The 13,943-nt window shown below is 33.5% G+C and overlaps 1 protein-coding gene across 5 annotated transcripts in view; it reads right to left on the reverse strand.

The window, feature by feature from the left end:
• Positions 1-13,943, reverse strand: part of boi (brother of ihog) — a 33,454-nt gene that overhangs the window by 9,398 nt on the left and 10,113 nt on the right. For 3 of the 5 annotated variants that reach the window (XM_081981069.1, XM_081981073.1, XM_081981074.1), the window contains exon 1: positions 9,636-9,989. The exons of the other annotated variants lie outside the window; for them this stretch is intronic. The gene's annotated coding sequence lies outside the window, so the exon portion shown is untranslated. Of the gene's footprint in view, positions 1-9,635; positions 9,990-13,943 lie in introns of those variants that run through there. 5 annotated transcript variants of the gene reach the window in all.

Here is a 13,943-nt window from a genome sequence, read left to right on the forward strand (position 1 = left end):
TCCACATAACGTAGTTTAGCGATAGTACATACTGACTTCTAGAAGCTACTAACTTTGTATTACATAGATATGAATCCAATTTTGGTCGACAATCTCTTGCATTATTTATCTTTTAAAGCGTTTGTTAAAACAAGCACTTATGCAGTCTAATAAACTGCAAATCTACAGTAATAAACTTAATTTTTAAGCAAACACTTTACTTAAGTTGGCGCCAATGACACTTCATACCCTACGTCTCCTTCATTAAAAAAATTGAACTAATATTGACAAGTCATGAAAACTGTCGATTTACTTATGTTAATATGCAGTCGGCGTTATCAGTTTTTGTGGTGCATTACCATACTTTCAATGCCAAAATGCGAATTTTATGTACGGTTATTTAATACGTTTGGTTATCACTAAACTGTTAAATTTGGTGAAGTTTCAAGGTTTCGAAAGGGACAACCCACGTTTAAGTCAGTTACAAAAACACCTTAACCTTTTAGAACTTTAAAAACACGTTAATTACAATTGTGTCACACTTCGGTTTCCTTTTATGGAACTCTAAACACTCTCATCGTATTTTCATACTCAATCACAGATATAAATTGACCATTCACTAATAGCCGGAGGTTAAATGAATATTAAACGGGCGTAATAATCTTAAACACTCATGAAAGACGGCGCTACAAAAGCAAATAGATTGCGTTTACCTGCACGAGAATGAATTTTTATTTAGGAAATTGTGGTTATTTCAAACGTCCCACGCGTCGTTCGGCCTACGCTAAACATGGACTAAAATAAGGCTAATTAATGGGATAAAAGAAATTTTCATTTGTAATAATTATATTGGATACTAGTTACGTAACTAAATAAGGACAGCTCGCTCGGGGTTCAATAGTAAACTTCCTTTTATGGAAGCGTGGTAGGAAACGGTTCAGTGATTAACCCGTAACGAAGGTTTAGATATTATGCAAGTTTATTTAAGTCTTACGGTGTTAAGTAAAATAAGAATCACTAGGTCATAACTGTAACACCTTGGAAGAAAACTGTTACAAGAATTGAATTTTTTGTTTATTAAGTGGGTCTTAAGTTTGGTTAGTAAATACTTTTGATGAAACAATGTGACAACGCTGTAAGAGCTAGAAAAGGTACCCTTTTTATTAGATGTAAGCCTACCTGGAACCAACTAAATAAAAGTAAAATGTTGATTAATGATGCTGGTTTGTACCTTCAAAATTTTACTTCACCCACTTCCTGTTATATTTCATATTCATATTTTCCTCAGTCATAACAAAGTAATACACTATATTTTAAAAGTTCTATGCGTCTTTCACTGGGGACTGACCAACCCCCCTTTTTGGGCTTTCCAGTATGTAATTAAACAAACTGAAATAGCCATTTAGTGTAGTTTTAAAAAGTTGAATATAAAAATGATCAGAAAAATTGTAAAATATGTCTTATATTCTACCCTCATTTATTTATGGCTATGATTCCAGAGTTATAATTAATCAATATACAATGTTCGTCAAAAAAAAAACCACTGATTGATTTACCAGCTAATTCTCTAAACGACTTTTGACAATGTGTGCTCATAGCGAGCGTTTTAGTAAAATTGATCGTTTTCCTGTATATTTTGGAATAAAACAGCTCTATATTGATTAAAAATTTGGCAACATTAACAAATGTATACAGAGTGTCACAGATTCAGAAAATAAGTTACGGGGTAATTAGTAGTAGTCATTTTTTGTGTGAACATTTACTGTTTGTTCGGTGCTCAAATTACATGCACCAGACCAGATATTCAGATCATGGCAACTGTCATTTGCTTTAATTAATTTCGATTTGTATTTTGGTGTGTTATCAAAATATCTAGCTACAGCTTGGTGTGTAAAAGTTTTCAGGCAAAATTGATCAGCAATCAATTATCCAATTGAGGTAATATATCTAGAAGGACGGAAATTATTTATAAGGTAAAATTGTCATCGTGTTACTGTCAACTTGGTATATCTTTAGTAAACATCTTTCTCTTCAATCTTATCATAACATTTGTGATGATATTTTTGTATCAAATTTGGAACCAAATCTGATTTACGTTTGACTAACTTTGTCCCAAACAACATTCTATACAATAAGGAGAACAGTTTGCTCATCAATGCGGCCACTCTCTTACGGTTCAATATACCACGTGGGTAGCGAAGCATGAGCCGATTATTTTGCAATATAAAATTGATATTATTAACCTCTACGCCCATGGCTTAAATTATAACGACGCGTATTATTCTTATTTAAAAAATCAATAGGGGCATAATCTGGCCGGTCATCGGCGTGGCATCCCAAGGTTGTTGCTTTCGAGATTGATTGGACGAGCGAACCAAATTGGGTTCTCTATTCTCCTTTTTTCGTTGCTTACTAAAGTGAGATCCGATACAGGCCATATAAAAAAAACTTGAGGCCGGTCGAAAATCACTTTTTGAAAGAAATGTTGATCAAATACGTGTTGCGGTTAGCGACTCTGATTGACATCGATGATTACTCTCGAGCATGCTAAATTGAAAATCTGGTTTTATGAGGCCAATATTGAGATTGCTTCAATAATAATTATCAGGTATGCAACGTGAATTGATTGAACTTCACTTCATAAAACTTTAGAATGACGCGTGCATTCCATTCAACCCATGGCCCATTCTTCTCCCGTTCGGGCGTAGGTAGTGGAAAAGCTCACATAATGGGGCGCTACTTTCTAAACTGGACCGTTTTAATAGAGTTCTCATATCGCCCTGTACAAAAGACACGTTGACAGCGTCGAGATACAGCGTTAAATTGATAACTTCTCGGAAACCATTAAGATTTTACCATGTGTATACACACCATCAGTACAATGCGCAAATATTATTATCAACCAAATAGTGCATCGATAGAGTGGTTCCAGATAAAATACTATTGATTTGTCGGAGGTTGTGTTAACAAACAATATTGGTGTTTATGGCTAGTTTGGGTTGTATACCTACCTACTATTATCAGGGTCGGAGTAAGAATAGTCTTAATTAGTTTGGTTCTTTTTCTAAAGTGTTAGAACCTTTTCTTTACAGGAAAGGTTATAGTAAAAAAGATGCTCATTTCGTGATTTATAATGTTCTGGGCCCTCCGTTTGCTGTCATAATACAAATCTAATACAAAACCAGCTCTTTCTATGGAATTGAAGAATGCTTAACTTGCTATGAGCGTCCATCTAATGAGTTGGCAACATTAGTAGGTCTGCTGCATTATTAAATGAAAAACTACGATTAATAGACCGGAAATCACGTATATTGCAAACGTATGACCGAAAAGACATATGGACACAAATATTTCTCTTTCTAAAATGTTTGAGTGATGATATCATTAGCGGATATTGAGTCTGTCAGATCAACGAAGATACACGATAAATGAAGCACTTACCGTAATTGAATTTGTCACAGCTACTAAATTGTCAAAATATTGATATTTACTTGCTTTTAACTGTGAGGTGGGGTGTCTCAAAGAGTTTTGATATTTTTTGATGTGTTCTATCAATTTAATTTAACACACAGATTTCTTGAAACTATCAGAAGGGTATCAAGAAAGAAGACAACTAGCGAGTTTGATCGATCTTCGAAATGACTAGAAACAATTGAACTGAAATGCATTTCTTATACAGTTCACCTATCTTTTACAATGGTACCTTGCAATGGTCTTTTTGGAGTATTTTGCATGTCCAAAAAGACATGGTGTCCCAGTTCTATTTTTGTTGCAAAAACGACAGAAACAGTAGTGTTTTATGAATTTCAACATGTTAATTACGAAAAGGGCTTGAAAATTAATTTTTTCAACTGTTAGACAAAATCATATTATACATCTTGGATTTTGACCTTTTCAAATAGATCATTGTCAATGGCCACTACTGACAATGAATTCAAACGTTTTTGATGTATTATCGAAAAAAATAAAAACTACCTTACGTATGCATTCAACGAATAAATAAATAAAGTACAGTAGTCAGCTAATTACTGATTACTCGTACGTACCAAATTGAGTAATTATTAGTATTACCAGTCGATGCTATAGAGAAATTAAAATAAAATTGGTATTGCGTCACAATATTTCCAGAATTTGTACCAACTTAAACTTCAAAAAAACAAATATTATTTAAAAGAAAATCAGATTAATTCGACGGTCAGGATGTTGTCTGTTAAATGTAAATAGGGTGTTTATTAATATGTTATTTCTTGTACAAAGTTTAAGGGTTGAATCTTTGACAGAGTTTAAACAAAAAAGCCGATATAAACAGACGGCAAACGCATCATTATTAGATCTAGATCTAAAATTCTATATAACTACAGTTTTTGTGATAATGAGCTCAAATTTGGAACACAAATAATTCCTTAGCCTACATCGTTTATCTACAAAACGTCTTTTTCACTCTTACCTCTGACAATTTTTGAAAGCTGTATTTGTAAGCCCCTGGCATTTACTAAATAAATCTGAAAATCACTATTTGAAGAAAATAGAATGATTAAGACCTTCTTTTGATAAAGTTTACTTTTTTCTGCAATTTGACAACCCTTCAATTTTTCAGCTGCGACGTCATTCTAATTTTGTTTGATATAGATGTATTGGATATGTATGAATTTTCCATGAATTCACAACATACTGCGTTTATAAAATGTATTAAATAACATTTTCGTTTGATCAAATGTTTTTTTTTTTCATAATAATTAACTAGACCATACTTAAAAGAATTTGTACTTATTCGCAGGCTGATTAGGTATTTTGTGTTCAAAATGACATCTTGAACACCCAGATCTGTTCAGGTTCTTTTTGTCCTAGAACAGCTAGAAAATCTTCATTTGATAGTATGGAATATAATATACTGACTACTTGACTCCTCTTCTACTCCCCTTTTTTTCATAAAATCAATATAAGACTGGGATATAAGTATAACGTCCCAATTTAAAGTTTAAAGGTGATTAATAAATAATATCAACATGTATTTGGCATCATTGATCAGGATTTTGACCCATCATTAAATACAATATTAGATCATAATCTATGCTAATTGTTATTAATCTATTTATATGACAACGATAAAAAGGTGATAATCTGAATTGTTTAGCTTGTTGTTTGACATGAACACTATAAAAATAACTGTATGTATCAGATAATATAAAAAATATGATATAATTTGCATTAAATCTGGTGGTCAACATCTACTGCATATTACATTCCGCAAAACCCGTTTCTACCGTGCTGTCAAAACAAGCATATACTTTACTACCCAGTTTAAGACGATACAACTGCAAGGCAAGTACATAAATAGAGCTTACTAAAAATTAGTTTTGCCACGTTTGAACCTCAACAAAGAGACACATATGCGTTCGGGTTATTATTAAGCGAAACGCATATCGGACAACATGGTTCATATATTGGGCAGATCATTTTGACAGGGAAAAGAAATGTCGACAACATGTTCTTTCGAGTTTATTACTGCTGCACCTAAAGAAGGTGCAGTCCTGTTCGATATTGAAGACCTTGTTGGTAATGGTGACAGTACTTAAACAAGATCAAGAAAGTTCACTGTTCAGTCGGACTAGACGAGGATAAAAGATAAATTTGCATTGTGTTCGAAATCCTATAAACTTGCCGCGAAATAATTGACCGGGTGATCTTGCCGACCGATGGATATGCTAATGAAATGTGTTTTATACCGTCCTTGACTTCTGGGTTGTGAGAATACCCGAAATAATTCAAATTTTCTAGACACCACTTTGTGTTGTTTATCGGTGTTTTGAATAGTGTCGGGACATTAACGAGCGATTAGGAATGCGACCGGGTTTTATTTATGTTTTTATTGAAATTTATTTCCTATTTCGTCTGTCTTTCAGACATTAATATTGTTATGTAATGCAAATGCAAGGTATACCTGATACAACAGACTGATAAGTCTTGTTGACATGAATATCCCAACTATGCGTTCTCCATCGTGTGTTTCTTTATGTGGACACTGGTATAAATAGCCCAGCATCCAGAACTCAAATGACATCTTGCGGTGTTCTCATTTTTCCCAACAGGAAGTCTCCGTACTTTTAATAGCTACACATTGCAACGTCTATGTGTCACTAGTTTGGATTCTTATTATTTCATCTCCAAATGGTAGGTGTGTTTATTTAAAGTTTCTCACAACCAAGTAACATAATCCATTGAAGATAATCTTGTGGTGACATTGTTTTACGGCAAGTACGCCGTACTACAATGTCGCACCTAATCGGCTACGATTATCGAAAGAAATTATTTAATATGAATTAATTAGTAAGTTTATATACTCGTTTAAAAAACAATTACGTTCACATCAAGATACAAATTGTCGCGCTACATAATCGGTCTTGGTTTTGGCTCATGCTGAATATTAACCATTTTTTTCATCGTGTTACGCATTTCAATGAACCGCTGTCGGTTATTTATTTTTGTACTTGACAGCGTGTCAAGTGGAATTATTATTTACTCGATTCCTGCCTCGTCTCTACGTTACGCGTTGTTATAAATTGAGTACAACTGAGAAACAATTTTAAAATTCTTTCGATAACAATAGCCTATAAATACGTATTAGCGAAATTCGACGACTTTATCAAATACAGGTCGTTGTTCTCGACTACTAAATCAATAACCTAATGAAAATAAGAAATAAAAAATTATTCGTTCAAATCTCAGATTGAAGGTTACAAAGTAGAACACAAGTGAATTTTTTAAATAATATAAAACGATATAACACTGTGATGTAACTTACATAACGTAAACACTTACAATATCTCGAAAACATTTTGACCAAATTTTTGTTTGTCTACTTAATGCAGTTGACACGAAAACTTTATTTTCTTATAGAACACCTTATATTTTAGTTTATTATTGAACGAAACTTTTCATGTAGAAACAACTTGCTTAACTACCTATTATTGCCAATTTTGTGTGTTAATGAAATAAAGGAATTAAAGAGAGGCTTAAAGAATTGAAATTTCAATTATATTGATGAATATGAAAATCCCAATCGGAATTCTTTGAGTCTCTGAATTGAATAATTTCACTGACTGTATTTATATTTGTGTGATTAAACTGAATTATTGTCGTCTGCACAAGTAGACACGTGCACCAGAAGCATTCAATTCAATTGACCGAATAATTTCAACTCCACTTAATATGAGCTGTTACAAATCGTTTGTCTCGACTGCATTCCTTATTGAATTTCTTAAGCCTAAAACCGACTTTCACTAAAAGCTCGTCTTGTAAATCATACATTTGTATGTCATACAACAACATTCTGAGGTACTTCTGAAATAAACAACCCCACCGCAGAACGAGAGAACTGAAAAAACTGAAGTTCTAGTAAATGGAAAGAAGGAAAACACATCTGAATAATGTGATGAAAAAGTGACACAAATTATAAATCACAGAAACAGACACATTAGTGAAATTAAAAAACACTATACTAATGTGAAATTTTTAAAAGTTTACAAAACTTGTTTGGTTGAGATGAACCTTTTTTTGGAACATCCTGTCTACTTAATGCTAATGTGAAACGTGAAAACTATATTTAGCTTGTTTATTACTATCCCTTTATTAACAAATACTGCTATCAAAAACTCTGGGCTTTTCGAGTGCTGGTAGTAAAGTGTTTTACAAACCATAAACTTAATGTAAACAATCAGTTTAAAACTAAAATCGGTTCTAATGAACCCTCTGGCGGACAGGTGCTAACAAAACGTTTTTAGAATTACCGCTAAGTGCTACCTGTGAGCTACAAAGTTTGGATTTTATCGTGTCTTTGTCTGGTAGATGGTTAATAGTTTGCACAAAACTCTTTATAAAAATGCTGTGCAAATCCCAAAATGGTCCTGAAAAAACTGAATGGTAAAACTCCTAACAAGTTCAAACTTAGGTAGCCGGATTATGGGTCTAGTTGGTGCCCGAATGCACCTGCTATTTGGTGGTTTCTGTGTTTCTGTTGTGTTGGAAAAGAGGTGAATTAGTCAGAAATTTAATACCTATTTGTGTTTCCGAACCAGCCCGACACGCAAAATTCTCATTTAAGTAACGACTTACAAAAAGTTTTTGGTGGGCGGTTTAAAGGGTATACCATAATTACTTAGAAGATAATTTACACGTAGTTGGAATAATGGTGTAATTTCTGACTCTTGATGGTCGAATACCACAAGAAGCTAAATTATTAATGTTTCTTTAAAGCCTGCAAAGCAAAATCCTGTTTGCAATAATTATATTTCATAACACTCTTAATGATTTAATATCTGCATGTTCAGTTATACACTGTTGGAAGCACTTAATTGCTTCCTATCTACTAAATAAAGTTTAGGAAGCATGCCAAATGGTTTAATATTCCATGCTTGGGTTAATATGTCTACTTCAAATAATCGTTTTGCCTAAAATAAAGTTAGATTTGTAACGAAGTTAAATAAAGATTTAGATTATTCCTGGTTCATAAACTCTTAATTTTACTGAACAAAAAATTGTGTCGAGGTAAAGTTCTATAAATTTTAAAGTTGGCATAATAAGACAGATTTATGACTTCCGGAATAGTCAAACGTTCATAAGTGAATTTTGCTTATATTTTGCTAACTTTTGTAATTATGGAAGCTTTGTAAAAGTTATTCAAAACCTACATACTAGTAAAGTGTAACATAAATTACCGTCTACTTACAATATTATTTGATAACCATATCAACAAAATTAAAAGATTTAAAAAAATATCAATTGAGCAGCATATTATTCAAAATATCATAAAATGAATGTCAAAAACAATTTGGTGTGTCAAAAGAGTATTCTACACGAAGAAATCAAACGAAATAAGGTCCTATAACCAAGGGGAGTTTCATTAGTCTAGCTTAAATTAAGTTTGGTTCAGACTGTGACAATACAAGTGGAAAAAGTCACAGTCTGTACTACATCTAACTAAGCTTGTTTAAAGTGACTGTTGGAAGTGGCTTAATTCCAAATTACAATGTAATGTTTTTGACTAGACCTTAGAACTAGAGGATGGTACAAACCATTCCAGGAAGAATTTATGAGAAAGGCCCTGCGTACAGATTAGAGCAGACTGTAACAACAATTCGTCCTTTGCTTGAATTTGAGGCTAATGGGAAGGGATTTTAAGTATTGTAAAGTTCATATTTTACTATTAGCAGAGATTTACAAAATACAGTAAAAGTTATAAAATTAGAGTACTTTAGTATACAAAAAAATGTGATTTGTATTTGTAAGTAAATTTGAAACCCAAACTAAATTTATGTAGTAGTGATAGTAAAAAATTATATTACAATACTACTAAAATTGTTGCTCCAAAGATGGAACTAGCATTAAGTATAGCGTCGGTCAATTGTATTTATTACTAACTCCCTTAATATCGGGTTATTTAATTTTAAATGTGGGAAACATTACCAAAAAGAAAAAATCTAATCTAATAAGTTCTATTCAATTGTTTTCAAAAATACAAGTGTTACTTTGTGTAGCATTAGAGGTAGTACTATAGACAATTATTATAAATTATGTACTTGAACCAAAATTAGGTAAAAAAAATGAAAAGTTCAACAACCTTAAAACTCAAATTACTATAAATTAAAATCAAAACTTACTAGACACAGGCCATTATATAAAGTTTTCTCCTCCCTTTCGGTGAAAACCACACTTTCCACACTGCCAGCAATTCAGAGTTGCCTTTACGTAAATCCTTCCAAATTATAACATACAAGTTCAGTCAGAAAAACCGATTCGAAAACAATCGCGGTGTACAGTTTGATAAATCTCTCGTAAAATTGAGTCCGATTAAAGAAACACCGCCGCGGTACCAACCAGTAATCGATTTGGACTGAAACGTACCGACCGACTGAAGTGAACGCACGCTGAAATTTTTGTTATACCGGGTGTACGACGATGGCGCGCCTACCTTGAGAAAACGAGATCCAAGAACTTCGGCCCCCTGACGATGTTGCCGATACCACAGAGCCACAAGGGCCTGTACGGTTTTTTGAGCCCCGAGATGTTGAGCCGTAACGACCCAGTGCAGAAAGAATTATCGATGCTGGAATTCAGGAAGTTGCAAGTGTCATTGAGCGTCAGGAATTTACCTGATGACTACATTTACTTGTTTAAAACACATTTTAAATTTAACTTAATTTCATATAACCTCTATCGCCCATTAATAATCTAAAATTATTGATAATCAATGTTAACTTGGTAACGAGACAAATATAATTAACAAACAAAGATTCAAATCAATTTTACAATCTAAGTTCTTAACTATTTGACTTACCCGATAATTACACATTTTCCATAAACAAACAAATCAAAAGCATTAAGTAACAAACATAAGTACGGTAAGAAACATCTAATCATTCAAAGGGGTACCAAAATTGAAAATAAATTAACTAGATTTAGATTTAAAAAAAGTTGGCAATGCTTTTGACTACCTTTTTCTTTTGGTGACAAAGTCTTTACAATGGCCCCCAACTCAAAACCAATACAGCTTTCTCTCTCCTTCTCCACTAGCAATCTTAACCCCTTAAACATTAGCAAGTTCTACGAAATCACGTGATCTAGACCTAAACCTACCTAGAGATTCATCATCAGCATTCAGAAAAAGATCTTGTAATAAGTCAGATCCCTACTAGATTATGCTTATCTCGAGGAATATATTCAATGACACTCAAGTGCACAATTTGTCTGGTTTGGTTGGTTCCTCATTCTATTTTTACTTTAGCGTATTATGAAAGCTGCTTTAAAGCACGTTTTAAGAAGTTTTTAACTATCTTGACCCATTACACTTGAACATCTCACACTTGTGATAACCGTAAAAGCTATATTAATAGAAATAATTGTGGAAATATTGTTTAGATATTAGCCGGAGCAACATCACCAAATAACCCAATTTTTAGTCTCTTATCTGTATAAATACAAAAATTTCAAAATAACAGTCATCTACAATGCCCTTTTACAGTAAATGAACAGCATAACAAAACGTGCCAGTTCTACGTGACTCTGAAACGACGAATCTGCATAAAAACCCACTTTTATTGCTCAGACAGCCTTGGATATATGATGTGTTTAGGGTACATCATTAAAAATATGATCAATACAAAACATCAAAACACAGTAGTAAACTAGCCATTCGGTGACGCACAACATAGTGAATATCACAAGTAACGAGTACATGTTTGCAAATGGAAAACTAGCAGGTCTTGGCTGGAGAGTCTTCTACAACATGCATCTTAAAACCATCAATTTTCGAGGCGGTTCTTAACTTGATTAATTTAGTATTTGTGTAGCCAAACACGGTCTGTGTCACAACAACTTGACAATTACAATAAGAACTTTCAGTGTACCTGTCACAACAACGTGATTGTTGTTTACAAAACAACCAATGTGTGCCATCACAAGAAGATTTTATGGGTACAAGTGTAATGGGAATCTTGTTTGCAGTACAAACAGTTGCCAAATTTGGACTTATTTGTTGAGATTCTAGAACTAATTTGAACTTCGCTCATTCTCATATTTTCTTCAAAGTAATAATAATTTTTCTTGACTGACGGAAAATGTTTCGCTTTTTTTCAACTTTAGGAAGTTAAAGAAAATTAAAACTGTACGTAAAATATCTTAGCTATTGCAGATTGAAACAAATTAAAATAGCAGCTAAGATAATAATTAATTTGAGTTCGTAGTCAAAATTTTCCTAACTAACTAACAGTTTTTTGGTAGTCTTTGACCTCTCCTGCTGACTATTCAAAAAATGTTTTCATAAAATGGCTTTTATTGCTTCTGATTCTGGTCTCTGATTATACTTGACGAATGGTTTTTGTTCGTAACGTGTAGGACGTTTCATGATAAAAACCAGAGATCACATTTTGCAACTAAATATCTTGGCAACTTTTGACATTTGGTAGAAATAATGCTACAGAAGAACGAGAATTCGTCGTTCTGCACTTACTGGACAATGTAACTGTCAATGAAGGTAATGCAGTAGATTAATAACTTACAATTTTCAGTCAGAATATTGAGATGCTACGTTTTCTCAATGTTGCTATATGAAATGGAGTCCTGGACGATAAAGAAAAATATAAGTGATCGAGCATTTGAGATGTATATAGGATATAATGGTAACTGGGGAGAATGAGCAAGAAAAAGAAAATAATGAACAGAATTAAAATAAGGAAGATGCACTATCTGGGCCACGTGATGAGGGGAGAGAAATGTGTATTGTTGCAGAAATATTGTGGAGGGAAAGATACAGGGACAAAGAAGCAGAGAAAGAAGACGCATTTCCTGGTTAAATAAACTGAGAAAATGTTGCAACTGCAGTTCTGAGTTGTTTAGAGCTGCAGCATCAAAAGTGAAAATAGTCATGATTATAGCCAACCTTCTGAGAGGAGATGACACTTGAAGAAGAAGAATACATAAGATCACAGTAAATGTAAGGCATTAAAATCTTCTGAGATGAGTTCTGAGAGTCAACTTGCCTTATTGATGTGAATCCTACATTTCACCAAAGTATGGTTATAGTTTTATGGATAACTTCAGGTTAACCAAGACTGTGCCTGACACATATTGCCAGAGAATGGACTGCACTTTTATCATCACTTAAACAATCATAATGTGGGTAGTCTTTCAAGAATTCTTCAACAATTAGTGTGTGTCATCAGGTACTGGAAAACACACATTTTCATTTTGATAGTAAATTTGACTAGAATATATGACAGTAAGATTTACTGGGCATATATGAAGTATGTCATCATTTCTGGCCACTTGAGCATATTCCTCTTGAAATCATACCTTTTATACCATCATGTAATTTTCTCTGTAAACATTATGAGCATGTTGGATATTCTTGTATATTGTATGTTCAATGGGAAAGCCTGCATTAGATTTCTTGCTAATTGCACATTGAAGTACTCTGTAATATAATTGTTCTATTGTAGATATACGAATCTACTCATACATTTTTAGAGGCTTTAACTGTTTCAAGCCCATCAACACGTTTCCACTTTGGCAAACAGGCCTTAAACGTGCTTGACAGACATTATTTTCTTCAAAACATCTTATAAACAGGTTCGTATCGTGTCGAAAGGTGTTTAAGTACAACACAAGCAATGACTTTTAGTGGCTGAAGTATTTATCACGCAAGTATTGTTGTTGTGTCTCTGTACGGCTATTGATTAAATCGTGGGCTAAACAGCTTCGCTTCGGTTGCCTGACAATTTGAATATTGGAGGTCCACCTCACCAAATTAGAACAAGGCCCCGTATAATGGGATAATAAACGGTGGAGCGGTAAACTTTTATGAGACAGCTAAAAAAACGGAACTCGAAGTGGTCTCGTTAAATTAAGTTAGAAATGTCAACCGATTGGCTAAAAGCAAAAAAAAAATGAATCGAGCCTGCGCGAGGAGGCGGCGGAGAACAAAAGACGATCGCGAAACCATTCTGGGAAAACCGGCCCCGGTCAATTGAATTGTCAATTGCAAAAAGAAGAAAAAAAGAGAAGCGGAAAAAATGTCATCCGAAGCCTGGGATCGGAAAGTTGAGATGGTATATAGTATCGCGTATGTTCGACAAGTGCAGGTTATTGTATACCGGGTGTGCTCATTTCAATGACCGCCAAGTTTGCGAAGTGCATTCAGAATACCTATACCTCGAAAGGTGACTTTACAACTCGCAATACCCATGTCAAAAACGAAAACTGAATATGAATGCGGTAAATTATATGCACCGACAGGAATTCTGAAAACACAGGGCAATTTTATGATTTAAGCCACTGGTAGTAAAGAAGCTTGATAATATACATGCGGAGAAAACAAACAGACCAAACAATATTAATAGTCAAAAACAGAAGAAACTAATAAAACAAATACAAGAGTCACGTCAACTGTACAAAATAGCGTTTTAGCATTC

Source organism: Ips typographus, linkage group LG6, assembly GCF_016097725.1.
Source record: "Ips typographus isolate SLU linkage group LG6, UJ_Ityp_2.0, whole genome shotgun sequence".
NCBI classification, from domain to species: Eukaryota; Metazoa; Arthropoda; class Insecta; order Coleoptera; family Curculionidae; genus Ips; species Ips typographus.